The sequence below is a fragment of the Choristoneura fumiferana genome, chromosome 16 (assembly GCF_025370935.1).
Source record: "Choristoneura fumiferana chromosome 16, NRCan_CFum_1, whole genome shotgun sequence".
NCBI classification, from domain to species: Eukaryota; Metazoa; Arthropoda; class Insecta; order Lepidoptera; family Tortricidae; genus Choristoneura; species Choristoneura fumiferana.
The window spans coordinates 3,466,232-3,484,929 of record NC_133487.1 but is presented as its reverse complement, the minus strand read 5'-3'; the positions used below and the strand labels follow the sequence as shown (position 1 = coordinate 3,484,929).

The 18,698-nt window shown below is 37.8% G+C and overlaps 1 protein-coding gene across 4 annotated transcripts in view; it reads left to right on the top strand.

The window, feature by feature from the left end:
* Positions 1 to 14,008: 14,008 nt before the first annotated feature.
* The window catches only part of rols (zinc-RING finger and ankyrin repeat domain-containing protein rolling pebbles), a 377,175-nt gene continuing 372,485 nt past the window's right edge, over positions 14,009 to 18,698 (top strand). For all 4 annotated transcript variants that reach the window (XM_074099452.1, XM_074099451.1, XM_074099453.1 and 1 more), the window contains exon 1: positions 14,009 to 14,171. The gene's annotated coding sequence lies outside the window, so the exon portion shown is untranslated. The remainder of the gene's footprint in view (positions 14,172 to 18,698) is intronic.

The window sequence follows — 18,698 nt, the reverse complement described above, 5'->3', positions numbered from 1 at the left end:
TATTGACGTGCTTACTGCCGCCAGCCTGTTTACTGTGGCCAGGTCGCGCTCCAGCCACCCTAATTAATTACGATTGTTGCTAAACGAACCGTTACATCGTGCCCAGAGGAAATGTTTGCTACCTTTTTTCGGCCCCCAGTGTAGACAAGGGTTATTTTGTTAGGAAGTTTACAACCTAATGTTTTGGACTGGAGTGTACGAGTCAATTCGTGTAACATGGTATGTGGGAAGAGGGTGATGCCCTAATATTTTTGTGTTTAGTTTTTACGCAGTGTTTTTTTAAGTAAATATTAACCTACAACTTAAGTATCATAACAGAGTCTATGGATTGAAGTCAATTTAAATTAAAAAATAGATTTATTTTACTAGTTCATAAGTTTTGTAACCACCAACGTAGCGTAGCGTTACATAGCTTTTGCACAGTGTGGAGGTAATTGTTTTGTAAATGTAATAATTACACATGTAATTGTTTTAAACGACCAATTCATAAATCTTTATTGAAACAATATTGTAGACTATCGCGGTCATTACAAATTTTATGAATTAAAAGGTTCGGGTTCGGGTTCGAGTTGCTCTAAAACCAAGGTACGCGGAACAAAACCGGAATTTAATTAATAAAGTCTTTATATTTATTTCGGAGATCTTGAATATGGCTCCTTTTGGGAAGACAGTTTTAACTAAGTATTAAAGAAAACCTATATAAATATAAATATCACGGGACAATTCACACCAATTTGACCTAGTCCCAAAGTAAGCTTAGCAAAGCTTGTGTTATGGGTACTAAGCAACGGATAAATATAATTATATAGATATATACATACTTAAATACATATTAAACACCCAAGACCCGAGAACAAACATTCGTATTTTTCATACAAATATCTGCCCCGACACAGGAATCGAACCCGGGACCTCAAGCTTCGTAGTCAGGTTCTCTAACCACTAGGCCATCCAGTCGTTAATAATGTAATCATTTAATGCAAGGCGAATATATCTTTGAAGAAGAAGAAGAATATATAATTATTACTTGAGGCAAAGGTCGTTTACTCATCAAAGATAGGTTAACTTTACATGACAAAAGATGCTAGAATTAGCAAGTTAGTTAATTTAATATCGTAAATATTAACCTCCGCTAAATACATAAGTACCTAATGCATATTTCTGGATAATAAATAAACCGCCTAACCAAAAGTAAGTTAAGAAATCGTGTAGATGAATAATAGAGGAACAATCAGACTAGAACAAAAAACTGACACGAATTCGACAGGTACTGCAAAAGCGCAGTTCTTCTCGGTGCATTTTAATATTCACACGCTATCTAGGGTTCCGTGAAAACAAAACAAACATGACGTACCAATTTAAATATTCAGTGTTGAGGTTATCGGTTGAAGATGAGTAGTGAACTTTGAATACTTTTTTGGAAGTACATTGTGTGAATACATTTTTATTTTAATTGTACATTCACTGATTTGTTTTATTGTGTGTTATTTAATAAATTATAAAGTTGCGTGATTGTTTACTCTTGTGTTCCAACACCGTTGTTATTAATACCATGATGCAGACAAAGTAGCATAAAAATTGTGGAAGAAATATAGTTATATAATTTAGAATTGTTTTATTTCAATTTTCGTCATACTCGGTGTAAAAATGTGACTCATACAGTCACTCGGGAGCAAAATTAAATGATTTTATATTGGGCGTTAACACTAGAATCTCTCATTACGCTCAGGATTCTACTTTGGAATCCCTCACTACGCTCAGGATTCTACTGCAGAATCCTTCGCTACATTCTGGATTCAATGTACCGCCCTCGCTGTAAATGGGTACATCATTTTGCTTCCTTATGACACAAATAACTATTTTGAGTCCCGACACGTACTTGCCGGTTTTTATTAAAATAAAAACTCAAACAGTCGACATATATTTTTCATTTACGCTCCAGCAGCAGGTGGTAGGACCTTGTGCAAGGTCCGCCCGGATTGCTACCACTATCTTGCTCGTTAATCCTGCCGTGAAGCAGCAGTGCTTGTTGTGCACTGTTGTGTTTCGGCGTGGAGAGTAAGACAGCCGGTGAAATTACTGGCACTTGAGGTATCCCATCTTACGCCTCTAGGTTGGCAACGCATCTGCAATCCCCCTGGTGTTGCAGGTGTCTATGGGCGGTGGTGATCTCTTACCATCAGCAGACCCACTTGCTCGTTTGCCATCCAATCGAATAAAAAAAAAAAAAAAAAAAAGCTTATCTACTGTAAGCTTATCTACGGGCACTGGTCCCAATTTTCCCGCTCACGCTTGTCGATTTTCCATATTTTGCTGCAATCCATCAATGTCCCGTTGTTTTCCTGTATGGAAACGAAAAAAGGATACGAAGTAAACTAGGTTAACGCATGATGCACTAGTTTCAATTTAAAAACAGGACTCGCTTTAAAAGTAATATTTAATACAAACAAAATCATGTCGCGTTTCGATTGATGTAATGTTTTTTGTTCATAAGGTAAGGTAAGGTAGTAAATAAATCTCTGAATGCCCATGTTCGGACGTGGGTGTTTTTGGATAAGCCTATCTTCTACCTGTTCAATTCCATTCTTTAGTTTAGAATATTCTGTGCCCAAATTATATAACTCTAAAAGTTTTTAACTACTTAATGACGATTAGGTCAGTCTTCTTTAGTTTAGTTTAGTTTAGTTTATTTATTTATTCAATACATCATTACATTATAATTTACATGAATGTTAGTTATGAGATTAGTATTGAAATCGTCAAAGGTAATAAGATTAGTAATAATTATATAAAATAAAATTCTAAGCATGCCATGTGAATGGAAACAACTAAAATTAGACTGCTTTAACTTATAATAAACCACCTTTCATTACATAACCAGCACCGGTAGGGCCCAAATTATTTCCTACCTTCATTATTTAAGCCGGCTGCTGCTGCGGCGCGCCCGCTTCGCTCGCTCGAGTCGCTCCTTGTGGTCACAATTATACCTAACACTTTTCCCTGCTTTGCTCATCGTCATACCTAGTTTTCCGGGACTTAAAGTGACAGTAAAAGTGGCCAATTACGCAACCGAAATGTCTTTGAAGTAGGAAATGCTTAGCCCTTTCCAGAACTAGTTATGTACAATCAAGTGCAAAAATAAGTATCTATTCGAACCACTCAAAAATATGTTCATCATCATCCCAGCCTATATACGTCCCACTGCTGGGCACAGGACTCCTCTCAGAACAAGAGGGCTTGGGCTATAGTTCCCACGCGGGCCCAGTGCGGATTGGGAACTTCACACGCACCATTGAATTACTTCGCAGGTTTGTGCAGGTTTCCTCACGATGTTTTCCTTCACCGCAAAGCTCGTGGTAAATTTTAAATGTAATTCCGCACATGAATTTCGAAAACCCAGAGGTGCGAGCCGGGGTTTGAACCCACGACCCTCTGTTTGAGAGGCGATAGGTCAAACCACTAGGCCACCACGGCTTTTTAAAAAACAAAAATATAATACGGCTTTATTGCGTCGAAATAAGAGTCTGTGGTACTTATTTTTGAAACTTTGAATAAGTTCATATTTTTACACTTGACTGTACAAGAAACAAAGTGCTAATTTGTATTAAACCTATTGGATCGTGTAATTCTTGGTTACTGTGCACCCACATAAATTATTTTTCTCATATTGTCAAGAATTGCTTTTTTCTATTTCTTACAATATTCGCTACACGTTTTTATACGCACTCATAGCAGATATGAAAAATACCAGTTCGAAAGAAACTCTGCGTCTGATTTTCGCAACAAAATATCACCGCTCGCCAGGGGAAGTTTGTGAAAAACTGCCTCCGTAGTATGCTAAATATTAAATTATTCTTGAAATTAATTTTCACGGCCTTAATTTTGGGACAAGGTCGGATTTATAATTTAACGAATTCGAACATCGTTCAAGTGGCTCAGGAAACTGTTTGTTTTTACGCTTCGTTTGGAACGTTTAATTAAAAGCCAAGGATTCGGAGAAAAATGGAAATACAAGGATTGTGAGGGGCCGTTGGATGGAACCTCCGATGGAAGCTGGGGTGTGATTCTCTTAGAGCGTTTGCAGATTATCCGATCCGATATCGGAATCGGACGCCGATACCGATATCGGGGCAAGGAAAATGTATGAAATATATACCAGTTTTTCAGATTATCCGATCCGACATCGGATCATACTTCATACATTTTACTTGCCCCGATGTGGTATCGGCGTCCGATACCGATATCGGAACGGATAATCTGAAAACGATCTTAAGGATCTAATGAGGGTTTCTTGACGAAATATCGCTAGATGGCGTTACTATCAAGAGGTGCGTTTGACGTTACAGTATTATTTGCGATTGGCTTATTTAGTTATTTCAATCATATACGTGACACAAATATCAAAATTGTCACAGAGACCTCACGATACTAGCGACTACTGTGACTCATTGAAAAAATAGTAGATTATTATTGCACCGAGTGCAGATTTGGAGCCCGAGCGTGAGCGAGGGCTTTAAAAAGCACGAGGGCAATATAAATAACTTAATGTGAGGTGCATAATCTGCTTTTCTTTCAACTATTACAGTAATAAGTGGAAAAATTTGAAAAAAAACAGTATGGTAGTAAGTATATCAAACTTTCAACGAAAACTATAACGGCTAAGTTTTCTTGAGAATTATTAGTAGTTTATGAGTAAATAGCAGCCTAAGGTATAAAATATACCTAAACTTGGATGATTCTGTATAAAATACGAAATCCTTAGAAAAATATTACTTATTTTTTTCCTAATGCCTACGGAACCCTATTTTAGGCAGTGTCCGACACGCTCTTGGCCAGTTTTTTTTTGTTCTGGTGTTAACTAGTTTTATGACCAACATCTTGTCGTGAATGGTGAGGCACCACTAACGCCAAAAATTAGAGCAACCTATAAAGAAAAAATAAATTTATTAGTTTATTTATACAATACGTAAATAGGTTACAACATTTTACGGCATTTTTTATAAACCCACCTTAGTCGCCAAATAGGTATCGTCAGGAGCTTCATTTAAAAACATCTCAACGTTTTGAGCTGTTAAAACCTTCGATTTTTGACTTTTAAAACCATCTGATGATCGTTTCATAAACGTAATGAGCTTTGTATATTCTTTAATATGCACGTTGTGTTAAGTTAGTGCTAACAGTACATTTTAGCATCGAATATTATGGACCACAAGGAAGAAGGTTTCATTTTCTTCGATAGCTCACTAAAATAAGCCAAAAACACGCTCTCTGAAAAAGGATTTTGCTCTGTTTCCATCTTTCCATTCAATAAAGTTCTCGTAAGTTTTTATGTATTTTACCCGAGATTTTAACGGCAAAAGATTTTGTATCACAATTTCGGCTTCATTCAGAATTTCTTCAGGGTTAAAGAAATGTCACTATCACTTTATGATTCCATTTTTGTAAGTATAATTACGTACATTCGCTCTCTCAAAAAATATCCGCGGAAAATTCGCACGGTTCCCACCAATGTTTTTTTTTTAATTTCTTACTTTTTCATTTTTTTGGCAGAGTTGGTAGCAGATATTTTTACACGCAATCTGTCAAATTTCGGATGGGCGCCAGGTTGGCCAACCAAACACACAAAGTTTTTTTTTTTAAATACGGATAGGTAGGTACTTACTATTTTTGATAGGATTGGTAGCAACAATTTTTTGTACACGATCTAGCAAATTTCATAAGACCGTCAGGTTAACCAACCTTACTCTAGATTTTTTTACACTATGCAGGGTAATTTTATAGAAAAAATACTTGGGTTACCTTTTTGGTGGTGCAATTAAAAAAAAAAACTAAAACAATGCAATAAAGGATTTTCATACATTTTTTCTGCTCTGGAGCAGAAAAAATCCTCCTTTGTTCTGGGTATTTAGTGCGGTTATGATGAAATTAAAGCACAGTTGGAAGAAAAAATGTTTTATAGACCCACACCACACAAAACGCTGATGCGTTTCCAGCTTTAAATGCAGCTCCTAATTTGAATTTACATTCAGATTTTTTCTAACCACTAAAATGCCAGATACATTTCAAATCCAACCTCACTTCTGTCCCTAATCCTTCTTACTTTTACTATGGTAAAAAATCTTACTATTTTTAGCAAACTAGTGAGACCATCAGTCGGCCGACGTCAATCAGTGTCTTTTCATTTCAAAACACTATCCGTCAGCCTAAACCACAGAAAAGTGTAGAGAGACAGACAGTAGGTCTATTGTTTTAGTTTTAAGAGCTTCGGTATCGCCAGGTACGGTTATTTCTGTCAGAAAATCTTTAAAATGTAATAATAATATTAATAAATCATGGGACATTTGAATTGAACTGAAATGAAAAAAAAAATGACACCAATTGACCTAGTCCCAAACTAAGCAAAGCTGGTACTATGGATACGAGGCCACTGATAAACATACTTATATAGATAAATACATATTAAACATCCAAAACCCGAGCAAAACATTCTTATTATTCATACAAATATCTGCCCCGGTCGGGGATAGAACCCGGGACCTCAAGCTTCGTAGTCAGATTCTTCTAACCACTTGGCTGTCCGGTCGTCGGTCTAAAATACATTATATACTCGTATTAAATAAAACGGTATCTCCTGAGAAAAGAAACTCACGCTAATATGATAATGATCACAAACAATAATTGTCTGTTTGAATAATTATGATCTAGTACCTCTATTTAGAGCTGTAGATCTTGGTAGCGTGTCTTTACTTCGCTTAAAGCTAAATAAATGCTCACGCGCGCATCTTAAAATCACCATGGGTCAGCAATTAAAAAAAAAAACAATTGAAAAATAAACATTAAACATGCTCACAAATTTCACGAAAAACGGTTGAGAAACGTGACTATAGAGGAAAACTGATAGCCGGTCAATCAAACTAAAAAAAAAATACAAGCTGAAATGGAGACGCTTCGCAATAAATACTAGGTCAAATAATGTATCACGCTTGTCGAAAACTGAAACACATAAGTACCTGTATCCTATTTAAATTTGGAGTCAAGGTCAACATGTGTTTAGTGATAATGAATCATACGCTACTAAATTAGAGACTGACCTACTGTTTTGTGCTACTTTAGACTTTCTCCCTCAAAGAACTATCTATTTCGAAGTCATTGACGGAAACAAATTTAATGCTTAAATACATGAGGCGTGACAAAAAAAGGAAGAGTGAATCAAAATGAAGGTTGATAGATTATTTAGAAAGAAACGTTCCGGCTTTTGAGATGGTTTTTATACCTATACTTATTTAATACGAGTAGTAGAAGAACTTGACGATATTTTTATGTTAAGTATCTCTAGAGATAGAATAGGATTTGTCTATCTATTTATCTAATTGTATTCATCATCATCGTCTCGCCCTCCTACTGCAGGGCACAGACTTCCACTCAGAAAGAGAGGGCTTGAGCCGTACTTTCGACGCGGATACTGTGTTTCATACACATGATCACCCATCCATATTATTAGTAGAATTGTTATTGTAAACAATCCACACTACGAAAATTAAAAGTTACAGGGCTGACCCATAACTCAGTTCCATTGAGCATTACCTATTTAGTTAGAGAACTCTCCTCACCATCTTTATCGTCAGCCAGAAGATGACCAATGTTGGACACAAGCCTCCCACCAAAGAACGCTACACTAACCGATCTTGTGCTGCCTGCATCCAAAAGAATCTTGCAACTTTAACAAGGTCGTTGGTCAATCTTATGGCCCACCTTGTGGTTTATCTTATGCCAAGTTTTCCGGCTAGTAGACATCACTTTTTTTTTGGTTGAGTCGCCTTAAGGGCCATAGACACTAGGTCCATACTTTTGTTTACTTGGTTTTGTTTTAAATTTTATATGGGGTGCTTTATGGCAATGAGGGCGTGAAATACGGAAAAATCCAGCATAGAAAACTAGGAGGTGAGCGCTTAGACAGTGTCGAATGGATGACCACATCTCGCTGGAGCTTACTACAAGGAAGAGAGGATTGGAGGGGTTTTTATCTACCCACAGAGACTTGCTTCAGCCATTTGCTGGAAAGCGGGAAGAAGAGCATGCATTCTCCCGTTAGGCTCTGCGGGGTCCTCCAGTCAGTCTTTTTTGTTGATCTCCATAGGTTTCTCCCTTGACTGACCTCAGTAGTCATCACTTAAGATCACACTGGCCCCAACGTTCATCAATTCTTCAATTAATGTGTCCGTCCACTGCTACTGAACTTTGACAATATTCTACGTCACTTACTTTGGTTTTTATGTGGATATCCTCATTCCTGGCTAGATTTCATAGCTTTTTCTATTACTCCTTAAAAGAATTTGAGCCTCTTTTTAAGGCCTGTAATGAGCGTTCGCACATTCGGAGCCATAAGTCATCACAGAACCCTACAGACAGAATTATTCTCAATATTAGCTTGACATTTCTTCGTTTATAATTAGATACGTTATCCACGTCTAATAGCTTAAAAAATGCAAGCCCCCACCGATATCCTGATTCTAAATGTGTAGCGTCAGTGGCGCCCCTTGACATTTACCGCCGGAGTTATCGCTGCGTTCATTGATCTCGGTTGACTTGTGACTACATTTCAACTAGACATGTAGAGTTTATCTTTAAAGAAAACACTTTAGCTGGCGAAAGCGTATATTCGAAATCAAGCTCAAGAAATACAAAATTTCTAAGCAAAATCAATACATCTCCACTGGCGCAAGTCTTCAGTCTTTCTCACGTCATTTCATTCACTCTATCTCCCTCATTCGATCAACCATTCATCTCATTTATACCTACAGACCCTTTTAACTTTTTCTACGGGACAAAATTTTCGGCTTAAGCTCGTAAAAATATTTTTCCCAAAATGTGCAATTTGTGCAAGACGTATGTTCCCAAAATGTACACTTCCGCAGTTCTGAATTTTTAACTTGTGCAAATTGCCCAATAAGTGTATTTTTCCAAAACACTTAACACACTTTTCCGAAGTCGGCACGTTTAGCCACGGTCGTTTGTTATATTATAAATACAGATAATGGCTCTTTTGAAAAATGTACCGTCTGAGAATGTGCTCGATCTGAGGAAGCTTGCATTTTCTGAGATAATGCATCTTCTGAGAATGTAATCCTTCTTAACAAGCGCATCAGCAGATCCACAGCAAGTAATATTACTTGTATGGATTCCGTTTTTGCCAACTGCGGTTTAGAACTCTGAAAAAGCAAGCCTTTTCACTCTAGCAGACTTGTAACATGAAACACGTAATTCGGTGGAAAAATCAGCTGTATCTACCATAGTACTCCATTTTTTCCACCTGAGATAGAATATATGAGAACGAGCACCTCTACTAATGACTATCAGTGGCCACGCGCTAAGCGCCATTTGGCACAAAAACTAGAGTAATTAGGCGAACAAAAATAGACACGCGTGGGTATTTAGTTTTTGCTGTCACATCCCGCAAAAAACGTGTATAAAAAGATCGAACCAAGTTAATGAAATGGTTGAAATCTACGACAGTGGAGGGTATTGTTATTATCTATTGTTTTTTTTTTCAAATATTTTAAGTACCCATCTATTTTTCTTTTTACTCGTAATTAAATATGTTAGATTATGTAACGGTGTTGTATTTTATTTTTGTATCGTTATTGTTTTCTCGCTATTCCGAATTTTAGCAAATAATTAATTCTTATTAGTGTTATTTTTATTACTTACTATGTTTATTCTTACATTCTCTAAAATGGACTCGGGAAAAAAAACATGGTAGGGCTTGTTAGTAAAAGTCGATATAAATGTTTATAATAAACGTATGTACATTTATTAAAAAAACGGCATGTTTATAATAAACGTATGTAGATTTATTTTAAAAAGCTGCATTTGCTGACGTCAGAACTGTTACAGGTCCGGTTCTCTCTCTTGTACAATTATTGTACACAATATTAAATACATTTTTTTTTCTACTGCATGGAAAACGAGCAAGTGGGTCACCTGATGGTAAGAGATCACCACCGTCCATAGACACCTACAACACCAGGGGATTGCAGATGCATTGCCAACCTAGAGGCCTAAGATGGGATACCTCAAGAGCCAGTAATTTCACCGACTGCATTACTCTCCACGCCAAAACACAACAGGTAGTTAATGTTAAAAAACTTTATTTATACTTGCCACTTAAACCAACGTCTTGTTACTATTCGAGATTGGTTGGATATTTAGTACCTATAATGGGGTTGTTTTCTTTTCCTTTTTTAAGAAAACTTAATATGTCTACATAAAATATTTTACAGAAATCAAAAACTCAATTCTCTTAACTAGGTACTCTCTTCAAAATATCATCAAAACAAATGCAAACCTAACAAGATGATTTAGGTGCCTAATAAAGTTTACCCGAGAATCCCATATGCATATTTCTCTAAACTTTCTCCTCAGACTTTGCCATCTGGGCGCGAGCCAAACACACGAAAGTGCCGATAATTATAACCGAACCGGAGATAAAAACTTTCCTAAATTGCTAACGAGTTTGTCAAAGTCAAATCGAGTAAATATGGTTACATATAGCTTACAGATAAATCTGGATAGAAATTCGACGGACGAAATTGACAATTAGTCTCGTTTTTAGACGAGTACGGCGTCATGTGAAATGTAATTCCCAATTCGGTGGTAATATGTGAAAATAACTTTTTAGTATACACAGTCGAACACCAATATGATTTCTGATCCAACGTAGAACGATTTGAAACTGATGAAAATCAAAATTCTGCTATTTTCACTCATTGATACTTTATACGTCCTTAGAATAACACCGACGTTTTAACCGTATTACAGCAGCAGTGGTGGCACGTGTTATTTAACCTGCAAATTATAATTTTACAAAGGTGCTCTGTTTAGCGCTGAACTAAAAGTATACTGTCAATCGTAAATCCGTAAGTTGTACTTACCTACTCGTAGTTCTTTACACAGTACTGTAAAGTTAAACACTCTGGTACTCCCTGACTCGTCAAAATTAAATCTACCCTGTATTTTTATTTTACCGGTTCCGACAAATCAATTTAATAAATTCCGTTTAAGCCCCTTTTGTAACATTTCTGCTATTCCACTAATATTATAAATGCGCAAGTTTGTAAGTCTGTGTGTTCAAATCATCGCGTCTAAACCGCTGAACCAATTTACTTTGATGAAATTCGATATACAGATAGTTTGAGTCCCCGGGGGGGGGATATAGGACGATTTTATCCCGGAAAATTGCATAGTTCCCGCGGGATAGCGATAAACGAATGCGGGCGGAGTCGTGGAAAAAATCTACAGTAAGTAAGTAAAACAGGTATTAACTTATTAAATGATATTGACCCGGATAACTCACATCTTAAATCGAATTCGACATCATCATCATCATATGCCGGAAGACGTCCACTGCTGGACAAAGGCCTCCCCTTTAGAATGCCACAATGAACGACAACTCGCCACTTGCATCCACCGGTTTCCCGCTACTCTCACGACAATAATCGACATAATTATCTCATATTACTACGAGTATACTATATTATATCATGTTATCTCGTTATTATCTTTTGTGTGGTCAGCCTCACCAACGTTGTCCGTCCTGCAGCTTTCATTAAGTCATCATCTTCGTAGGGAAGGCTCCTCTCAGATCCAGAGAGCTTGGATTGCAGTTCCCACGTGGGAATTGTGAATTTTGAACTTTACACACCATTGAATTGCTTCACATCCATGTAACACATGTCCACAGTAAAAATATAAATAAGAGAAGAGAGAAAAATTAGAAACGTTTCGGTGTAGTGTGATGCCAAAAGGACTCGGCTCAGCATGTGCCGTAGCCCTGTAACCAGAGCTGCAGCGCTGGTTTGGTCCAGAGCTGAGATGAGAGTCCAGAGATTTTACCCTCCTCCGTGTGATTATTTTATAATGAACTATAATACTTTTATCTTCAAATTTCAAAAAAGGAGCGGATTTCAAGTTCCGCGGTTTCTCAATTTGTCAAACGAATATTTGGCTGCGATTTGATGTCTAAAATAGAAGCGCTCAGGCAGATTAATTTGGTCTAGACCATCAGCCGACTGGCCTGTCGGGAATGTCGGTGGCATATCCTGATACCCCTTTTAGACACGTTAACGTTGTGTCATTCTGAATAAGTCATGTTTATGAATTTTTCCATAAAGTGACGCGGAAATAGGTATGTTACATATTTAAAAGGGACTTCTGGATGGCTAAAAGGGTTTATTTGAATCAGGCGTTACTTTGCGGAGGTCCATGTCAATGCGTGTCAAAAAGAATTTATTTTTTACTATGGATAAGATGATTCTCTTTAAACATTGTCAGATGTAGTCTAGAGGGAAGTCTGATTCGTCCAAGAAGGGGAGTATGTAAGTGTAAGATAAGTATGTAAGTATATCGATCATGTTTTCGTTATTTTTTACTGTTCTGATGATGCTTCTAGGGTGTGCGGTATTTTTTTTCATATAATTGACTGTACTATATATGGGACGCCATAAAAAAATCCCTTGTTCCCCGTACATAACCAACTTCCATTACTAGCACTGGTAGAGGACAAATAATTCCTACTCTAAAACCGGTTTTTTAAAAGGATTTTTTTTCCTTCCACAACACCAAAGTCATGGGCCGGTAATATACGAGGAAAAATAATTCATAGTACAATACGCGCTTTTGGAGTAGGATTCTTTAATGCCTTGTACAGAACTATGCTTTTTTACTGAAGCTTATTTTCATAATCGTGTTTTTTCCCAATTTTAATCGACACAGAAACATAGGTAGGTTTAGGTTATGTTAAGTTTGCATCGGCCCGAAGGGCCAAAACTACACAAAAGTAGGAGCTCCGCCAACACCGTGTCTGCGTCGATTAAAATTGGAACAAAACGCGATTGTGTATATAAACTTCAGTAACAAAGAATAGTTCTGTACAAGGCATTAAAGAATCCTAATCCAAAACCGGGTATTTTACTATGAATTATTTTTCCTCGTACATAACCGGCCGTGACGTTAGTTTTGTACAAGTAAAAAAAAATCTTACTTACTCCAAAACCCGGTTTTTGAGTAGGAATTATTTGTCCTCTCCCAGTGCTGGTAATGGAAGTTGGTTATGTACGGGGAACAAGGGAAAAAAACACTTTTTAGTTTCAAAGTATTTAGCTGTTTCTCCGTGGCTTTATTTCAGAGATTTCAAATTTGGAATAAAGCGGCGCTGTGAGCCTAATACGGACGCGGCTATACATTAAGTGAAATTCAGTTAAATTATATCTATATACTTCTACAACTTTATAACTAAGTTTAGCTCTATCCAGCGGCTTTGCTTAAATGGGAGAATAAGAATTTACTATCTTTCTATCGCGTCGGAATTTAAAAATACTCTTTCTAAATGCATCTCAATGTTTCCGTTGTCCGTTGTTTTTCAGTTAATCATTCAATACCTAATGTTATTCCTTGAAAGGAATAATAGATATCTAAAAAAATATATATAGTAACTGTATCAGAAAGTAAGGCACCAACGTGAACATAAAATTATCAAATAGCTTTGATATCTGCGCAATAAAAACACAGCAATCTCAACGAAACTAGAATTGGAACGCGTACGCTGTTGCGACCGCGTGTTTTGTCAGACAACCCGAACCTAGAGCACTTTTTAATTCCCCGCCATCCGGCATCCACGTCATCAGACGGAACCATAATCGATCGGGCGGTAATGAGCTCGGGAACTGTCAGTCGGCACACAGCCGGAATAAACCACTATTAAACACACCGGACGTCTATTTTTATATTATTATCTTAGCTAGTAACAAGGGAATAAATGGCATTTAGGAATTCCTTTTCAAATACACTTTCCTGAGTGAACGAACTCAAGCGAACGTGTCTTGGCTTGCGCCGTTCTAAATATATAAAACGCCGACTGAGGGCGCTCGCCTCCCCCCTTCTTTTGTTCCTATTTCGAATTTCAAAAAATAGAACCGAAGGGTGTTTCGGGATGCGCGTGAGTCAGTGCCGGTCGACGCGCCGGCGCGTGCGTATCGCGCCGTTCAAAAACAATCGGGCAATTCTAATTTGGAATACCGTGTTCTAGTGGCCAGTGTCATTTCATTGTTCAATTCCATTCGGATTAAAAAGTGTAAATGTGCAGTGTTTTGTTTCCTGACGTGCCACCCTAAAAGGTACGTTTTAGATATTTAAGACGAACTTTGTAGTACATTTGAAGCCTCAATTTGAAGCGACACTAACTTCCAATTGACAATACGAACTATTTATACCGCAACTGGGAAACTGTTGCGCGAGTTTGAAAATTACCTCGAAATTAGTGGTTTGGGGCAACTTTGGAGCAATCGACCTCTGCTCGGAGAATTATTAAACAGTGAGAGCGACGACCCGGTTACAGCGAATGTTAATAATTCGTTCGTGTTTTCGCTGAATTTTAGGGCACGTGAACAAGACTAGAGCAATCCGTTTTACGGCATCGCTTGAGTTCTGTTGTTGAAAGGTATTCTTGCTTATGGTTTGAAATGTTTCCATGGTGATGGCGATAAGAAAGTTACCGGCCACCTGTGCTGAAAACTGAAAGCTGAAAATTTCGCTGACTTTTTTATTTTCATTAATTGAAATCAATAGTTACGGTACGCACCTGTCTAGGTAGGTAGGTAGAGCACCCAAAACCGGTTTTATTTGAATGAAGAAAACCGTTTTTGTTTGGTCTTCTCCATCTCTATTCGATAAAAATCAGTCTGGGATGTCCTACCCGTAATGCAAGCCGTATACAAGGTATGTTCAAATGACTCTGAAATAATTCAGCAAGTCATTGAGTAAAGCTACATAAATATCCCAAACGAAATGTAGTATAACGTTTGCCGATTTGAAGTATAAGTAGGTACGTTGTAAAAAACTATAACTATGATGTTCAGTTACAGGCTGTACGAATTCATATCGTAATACTTTGTGCAGTATGGTGCAACTCGATTGATCATGTTTGATTTCCGGTTTGAAGTTTCGTAAATGTTTTGCAATAATTGCGTTATTTTTATCCAAAATTTATGAAAATCTTACAGATAATATTTTTATTCTGTAGCTACGCAAAACAATCACCTGTAATTTATTTCTTTGATTTACAATAAATGTATAAATTGAAAATACAAACTGAAAATATCACAGAAAAATAAGACCAGCACTGAGAATCGAACCCAGGTCCTCGGTATTTCGTACCGCGTGCTATACCGCTACACCACGGCTGGTCAACGGTACAGATACGAATTTCCCCTATGCACCTCATATCTCAGCTTGTTTGTTCCTTTTTAGCCACTTAAGCAGTGACGCTAGGTTTGTATTTTCAATATAGGTTTTACGGGATGACCGTAAAAGTAAAAATTTGGAATTGAAATAAACAATACAAAAAGATTCCAAAAAAACAATCTTAATAAATGTATATACCTAGCTACAAACTGTCACACGCAAAATATCAATTAATTGCTTTTCCTTTTTCAAATTTCACAAATTTCTCAGGCAACTCACGCACAAGATCGAACAAAAAGTATGATGTTTATTCATTAAAAGTTGCCGGCACGCTCCAAACCGGATATGAGCTGAATGGATAATTTAAAATATTGTTTCCCTCCCGAAATAAACTCTTTAAATTCCAAATTTCCTGTACCATAAGCTACATAAATCACATTTATGCAAATTCTTTAAGTAATCAGGTCCTTTGCTAGCGAAATTTACAGCTTCACAATTTTGATACAAGACTGGCAAAGGCAAAGCATTATGATACCGGATTCCTTCCTGTGAGGCTCTATCGGGATAGCAAAGGCTGTACCCAGTCACATTCAGAGGATGCTTTGTAGCTGACAGACTTAAAACAGTAAGGTAAATACAAACGAATTAGGACAAACAAAACTAACCTTATCGAAAATACAAACTAAAATATAGATAATATAGATAGAACACAGAAAAACCAGAAAAAGACACCAGCGCTGGGAATCGAACCCAGGTCCTCAGCATTCCGTGCCGCGTGCCATACCCCTACACCACCACTGGACAGGAGTACAGACACGAATTTATCCTATGCACCACATATCTCAGCTTCTTTGTTTCTTATTTAGTCACTTAAGCAGCGACACTAGCGACATTTATAATGTAGCCCTAATCGATAAACTTTCAACACCCCATTAGAACTAACCGCTCACCCGGACAAGATATATCGCTATTAAGCAATCAAAATTTAAGATTGTTTTTGGAGTCTTTTTTGTATTTTTTATGTCAACTCCAAATTTTGTTACTTTTACGGTCATCCTGTAAAATCCATAATGTCGAAAATACAAACTGAAATATAGATACACAGAAAAACCTTGTTAACCTCTGCATTCGTAATTCCAAAGTTCTACATTTCAAAAAATGGATGAACTGATTATAATAAAAGAGCTAAGAAATACCGCAATCAAACTCAATTTCACTTAAACCGCATCGAAATCGGTTTATCCATTTGAGAGCTACGATGCCACAGTTGGCGTCCGCGGATCAGGAGACCAGCTGGATGGTTGGAGGCCGACCGAAGATGGAGCGACGACCAGGTTAAGATCGCGGGATCGCGTTGGATGCGGAAAGCACAAGACCGGTCTGAGTGGAGAGCCTTGGGGGAGGCCTATGTCCAGCAGTGGACGTCTTTCGGCTGACATGATCATGTTGATGATGATGGCTCAGACAAAGGATATACAGACATTAGCATCAAATTTATAACACCCCTCTTTATGCGTCGTGGTTAAATATTACTAATCAAAAGTATTCACTGCGTACCCGGGGTTAGCATACCATTGTCAGATATTCAGATAGAGTTGCCATTACGAAAATTTTACGGTAACAGATGTAATACGGGCTAAAGCAACATTCCAGGTGTCGTGAGCACAAAGCTCGTTAATTTTGCCAACATTCTGTGAATAGTTTGAATTTGCAGAAAATTATGGTTGGTAAGTAGCCGCCTACATTGTTATTCATCATCATCAGCCACTTATGAACAAATACCTTACCCTTAAAACACCACAATGGACGACAACTCGCTCCTTGCATTCACTGATGGCTCGCAACTCTAGCGATGTTATCAGTTCGCATAGCGGGATGTCTGCAAACGCATCATCTTCAAGTTTGTGGTGGCCACTCGAAGACTTCTCTCCACAAAGGGTAATCTGTTCTTCGAGCGATGTGGACCACCCATTGCAACTTCAACTTGCATATTCTTCGAGCTTTGTTGGTGACTTTAGGCTGTGGAATCGGCTACCGACCTCCATCAGGCAATCTCGCACCGTGGGATCGTTCAGGGAGGGTGTGAAGAAAATGTGGCTCACACCTTCTTGAATTTTTGAAAACATCCTTTTCTTGTTTATTATTTCTATGTTAGGTCTCAATTATAGATTTGTGTATTATATTATTTAAAGCATTGTATCGTAGCTTTCACTAGCTATTTTAACTTTTAAACACTTTTTGTCTGTCCCTAACTGAATGCTCCTCTCATCCACTCAAAGGTTGACTGGTAGAGATCCCTTAAAGGGATAAGTTCGCCTTTGTACATATATCTTAATGTGTGTCAATTGTGTTTGTTACTTATTTTGTACAATAAAGAGTTCACATACATACATACATACTTTAGTTCTTCAGCGAATTTCCGCTATCCAGATTCTATCGCGCATAGAAACTGAGCATAGCTCTCTCCATAGCTCGTTGCGTGACGACGAGGTGAATAGACACACGCCAATATGTACACTGGTTAAAGACTCTGTTTTCGACGACTGTTGTAGACGACCGGATGGCCAAGTGGTTAGAGAACCTGACTACGAAAACGAAGCTTGAGGTCCCGGGTTTGATTCCCGGCCAGGGCAGATATTTGTATAAATAACACTAATGTTTGCTGTCGGGTCTTAGATGTTTAATGTATCGAATTATGTATTTATCTATATAAGTATGTTTATCCGTTGCCTAGTACCCATAGTACATAGTACAAGCTTTGCTTAGTTCGGGACTAGGATCATTTGGTGTCAATGTTTATTATTATTTCACAAATTCATAACGCGTTCTCGTCTGAAATTTAGCAGTGACCTGAAGTCTAACCCCCAAACGCTATCCGCCCGAGCTTCTTTGCGCTACATTTTTTTAAGTTAGATTTGTTATAAAAAATAATTCCATAATTGTCAGTAGCTAATTCAATCAGTATTCAGTAGCCAAATCTGTCGCGAAGCGGGAGGTATAACTGGAATTGATACTTACTTACTCCTCACTTCACTGGCAGATGGTTACTTTCCTTAGGTTACAAACGGGAGGTTACTTGAATAGGTTCAGCGGCTTTCTAAAAGACCTTTGTTTCAAGTTTGCAGGTGGTAGGACCTTGTGCAAGGTCCGCCCAGATTGCTACCACCATCTTGCTCGCTAATCCTGCCGTGAAGCAGCAGTGTTTGCACTGTTGTGTTTCGGCGTGGAGAGTAAGACAGCCGGTGAAATTACTGGCACGTGAGGTATCCCATCTTAGGCCTCTAGGTTGGCAACGCGTCTGCAATACCCCCGGTGTTGCAGATGTTTGTGGGCGGTGGTGATCTCTTACCATCAGGAGACCCACTTGCTCGTTTGCCATCCAGTCGAATAAAAAAAAAAAAAAGTGCCGTAGCCGGAACTTATGCTGGTGTAATTAGGGCAGACAGAGAAATGATACAAAG